The sequence below is a fragment of the Oncorhynchus mykiss genome, chromosome 22 (genome assembly GCF_013265735.2).
Source record: "Oncorhynchus mykiss isolate Arlee chromosome 22, USDA_OmykA_1.1, whole genome shotgun sequence".
In the NCBI taxonomy this organism is placed as follows: domain Eukaryota; kingdom Metazoa; phylum Chordata; class Actinopteri; order Salmoniformes; family Salmonidae; genus Oncorhynchus; species Oncorhynchus mykiss.
This window is the reverse complement of record NC_048586.1, coordinates 29,267,699-29,272,581: the sequence shown is the minus strand read 5'-3', so window position 1 is coordinate 29,272,581 and position 4,883 is coordinate 29,267,699.

Sequence of the window (4,883 nt, the reverse complement as noted above, 5' to 3'; positions counted from 1 at the left end):
CTCAGGACAGCCTCTGCACAGAACTGTGCATCATAGGGAACAGGGATGACAACTTGCTTGGACAGAGTCCAGATGAGTACCTTACTTTCTTTCAATCCTGTGCAAAACATACCAATTTGCAGCTGCATGTAGTAGCCATGTGGCCCATGTGGTTGCAGTTGGGCTGTGCCCTCCACTACCTACACATCACAGGCTTTCCCATTAAAGACTTCATCCAGAGAATCACAGGCCTTCCCCATGACAGGACACTTGATCTCCAACAGCTCCATGGAGTTCAGCACTCCGTCAGGGCTTGCTGATAGCCATGGCTCTTCTGAGCTGAGCTTGCAGTAAAATGAAGCTTCCTTGAGTCATGCCACAAGTGTGAGGCACTCTGCTCATCTGTTCCAAAGCAGTCGACTGGATTAGAGTAGAGAATCTATATCAAGTTATTATATGGAGTTAGAAAGCATTGAACAGAAGAGACACACATCAGTTCAAATACATTAAAATGGTATAACCACAAATAAATATTCACATTTTACAAAATACTTTGAATCTGTGCTAACCTGTGTAACCTGCGTTGTGATGCTACTGGCTGTGATATTATTGTCGGTTCAGCATTAACACACTTATAGAGAAGATTCCCCACAGGCAGATTCAGGTGTTTCAGGATCCTATTCAATTCCTCCTGTGAGTGGAATGCAGGCGTGGGAGGCAGGGGTGAACATTCTGGATTCTTTTCTGCATATTGGTCACTAGCCTTATGGTGTGTGAAGTCAATGCTGTTTAACCGCATTGGCTCAAGGTTCCTCCGAGTTCCTGCATTCCATTGTCGCTGCTCATCTTTGCAGGCTATGCCAGTTAGTCCACTGGACACTGCATTCTGCACCTGTGATAAACTTACCTTGCTATTGTTCCCAATGAGATGAGACCACGTATGCTTACCATACTTTAGGCATTACCGCCAAACCACAAGGATATTTTAAGAACCTTATTCACCCAGAAAAACAACAACACTAAAGAAATGCCTGTGAGCCTGACATGTTTAAATCCATTGTATACCCGACTCCATAAACCTGCCTTGCTTCACCAACATGAGATTTGACAGGATACTTACAGATTCCCCACACTAATACAGCAGTTCTGTTTATCCACAAATACATGTTAACATAACCAATACATCATGACATTCTCAATTCAGCTTTCATCCAACAAAATGTTTGGTCTAACTGCTATGTTAAATCAAATCAAATGTATTTATATAGCCCTTCTTACATCAGCTGATATCTCAAAGTGCTGTACAGAAACCCAGCCTAAAACCCCAAACAGCAAGCAATGCAGGTGTAGAAGCACGGTGGCTAGGAAAAAGGCCAAAACCTAGGAAGAAACCTAGAGATGAACCAGGCTATGAGGGGTGGCCAGTCCTCTTCTGGCTGTGCCGGGTGGAAATTATAACAGAACATGGCCAAGGTGTTCAAATGTTCATAAATGACCAGCATGGTCAAATAATAATAATCACAGTAGTTGTCGAGGGTGCAACAGGTCAGCACCTCAGGAGTAAAAGTTAGTTGGCTTTTCATAGCCGATCATTGAGAGTATCTCTACCTCTCCTAGTGTCTCTAGAAACTTGAAAACAGCAGGTCTGGGACAGGTAGCACGTCCGGTGAACAGGTCAGGGTTCCATAGCCGCAGGCAGAACAGTTGAAACTGGAGCAGCAGCACGGCCAGGTGGACTGGGGACAGCAAGGAGTCATCATGCCAGGTAGTCCTGAGGCATAGTCCTAGGGCTCAGGTCCTCTGAGAGAGAAAGAAAGAGAGAATTAGAGAGAGCATACTTAAATTCACACAGGACACCGGATAAGACAGGATAAATACTCCAAATATAAGAGACTGACCCTAGCCCCCCGACACATAAATTACTGCAGCCTAAATACTGGAGGCTGAGACAGGAGGGGTCCGGAGACACTGTGGCCCCATCCGATGATACCCCCGGACAGGGCCAAACAGGCAGGATATAACCCCACCCACTTTGCCAAAGCACAGCCCCCACACCACTAGAGGGATATATTCACTATTCAACCATTGTACAACATAGTGTGTGCCACTGCTCTGCCCACTGGGGCGCTTCTCTCAATGAGACCCTATATTTTCATTCATTTCTCAGTGTGTATGTGTAACTGCCTGCTTGCATGCTCCTGAAGGTTACATGCATATCTTTATAGTGTTGGATCAACACACACCTGGAACTGTTATGTGCACTTCTACCATGCTCCCTCCTTGCCCGTGTGGGTTTTCTGTGGGCTGTGTGTTGTGTGTGTAGGTGGAGTATGAGAAGAGGAAGAAGGCTGAGGGTAGGATGGTGAGAGCATACAGACAGCAGGTGATGGACATGCTCTTCTCCGCCTTTGAGGAACACCAGTACTACAACATCAAAGACCTGGTGGAGGTCGCCAAGCAACCTGCGTTTAGTGTCACACACACATTCAGAAACCTGTCCTCTCTCCTGCATGATTGCATTACCATAGGTGAGTGTAAGCTGCGAGCTATTCTGCTCAGCTCTCAAGGATAGATTACACTCCACCACTGTAACCCTCATTCTCCAGGGTGCTTCACAAAGAGACCAGCATGTCCGAGTGGACTATAGTTACCTGAGGCCTGATTAGTCACACATAATAAGTAAGGCAGAATCCGAACACAGATCTATTATATTTGGAGAAGCGTCAACTGTTACCCACTACTGACATCTAGTGGACATTATCAACTACAACATTATTATTATTTTGTTCACCTTTATTTAACTAGGGAGGCTAGTTGAGAACAAGTTCTCATTTACAACTGTGACCTGGCCAAGATAAAAGCAAAGCAGTTTGATACATACAACAACACAGAGTTGTTGTAATAAAGAAACATACAGTCAATAATACAGTAGAAAGAAAAGTCTATATATACATTGTGTGCAAATTAGGTAAGATTAAGGAGGTAAGGCAAAAAATAGGCCGTAGTGGTGAGGTAATTACGACATAGCAATTAAACACTGGAGTGACAGATGTGCAGAAGATGAATGTGCAAGTAGAGATACTGGGGTGCAAAATAAATACGGTATGGGGATGAGGTAGTTGGATGGGCTATTTACAGATAGGCTATGTACAGGTGCAATGATCTGTGAGCTGCTCTGACAGCTGGTGCTTGAAGTTAGTGATGGAGATAAGAATCTCCAGCTTCAGCGATTCTTGCAGTTCGTTCCAGTCATTGGCAGCAGAGAACTGGAAGGAAAGGCGGCCAAAGGAGGTATTGGCTTTGGGGGTGACCATTGAAATACACCTGCTGCAGCGCGTGCTGCGGGTGAATGCTGATATGGTGTCCAGTGAAGTAAGATAAGCAGGGGTTTTACCTAGCAAAGACTTGTAGATGACCTGGAGCCAGTGGATTTGGCGACGAGTATGAAGCGAGGGCCAGCCAACGAGAACATGGCTTTTGACACTAGAAGTAGACAAATGCTTCTTCTAGTTTTCAGAATAAGGGTGCAGGCAGTAGCTGTGTGAACATGGATACTGTAAAGAGTCCAGCCCTGAACTGCCTCTCTCCTATAGACATATGTAAAGGAGATCCAGAGAAATGTGTTTCCTGTAGACCTACTTGAAGGAGATCCTGAGGGAGATGGGCGTGTACAATGCTAAAGGAACCCACAAGAGCACCTGGGAACTGAAGCCAGAGTACCACCACTACCAGGGAAGCGGGGAGATGAAGAGGGACGAGCCCAGAAAGGAACATCCTGTCTGGGATATAAATGCTCCCAGCATTCTGTTCTTTGACTGGTACCCAAAGTCACATGACCAGAGTGTCTGCTTGTTGTCAACCTGTTGGTAGGATGGTGTGGGGATCTTGAACTATGAACCATTTGCCTTAAAGCTACACTGGGTATTTTTGATGTGCTATTCTGATTTTATTTTTTCACCTTACTTAAGAGAAGCTGCAACTGTGCAATAAATAATTTATAAAGAACTCCTATAAAATAATGGAACTATTGGTATTTGCATTTTTGACATTTTCTTTCACTGAATATGTAGGCCTACTTACTTGCTACTTACTAAACATTTCAACAAAAAGGCCAATGGTATTAACATAAAATATCTTTCATGGATCCAATGATTCTATCATCTACATTTTTAAACAAATCAACACCACAACTGGAAATGTTTTACCCAGTGTTAGTTTAATTTTTCACAACTCAAATCAGGAAGTCCTAAGCTATCCCACTACTTTTAGTAAGGGTGTCACATCTAATATAACTGTAAACCAAGCAAATGGAGGAGTCACACCTGCTCCCGCTCTCCTTCGCTGCCCAGCACTACACACTCCTGCCACCATCATTAAGCACACCTGTTTCCCTCGTCACGTGCATCAGCGATTCATTGGACTCACCTGCTCTCATTACCTCCCCTTTATCGGTCTGTTCACCAGCTGTTCCCCACTTCAGCATTTATTGTCATGTCGTTTTGTTCCCCCTGTTCTGACGCTGGTCCTGTCCTGGTCATTGGCCATTCATGAAATGTTCAACTCCAGGTACCTGTTTCTTATCTCCAGCGTAGGTTCTTACTGGAGGTCTGAGATTTAATCAATCAACAATAAATAACCAATTAATTAACTAATCAGTGGACTGAAGCATTGTCTTTGCAGAGATTAATAAAGCATCCCAGCAAACTGTGTGACATATTGAATGTCCCAGGTAGAAATGTAACATATTAGACCTGACACAATTCCTTATTCTGCATGACAGAGGCATATCTGCTCTACTATATACACTACCGTACAAACGTTTGGGGTCACTTAGAAACAGTGATTGCTGTTTTTGAAAGAAAAGCAATTTGTCCATTTAAAATAACATCAAATTGATCTGAAAT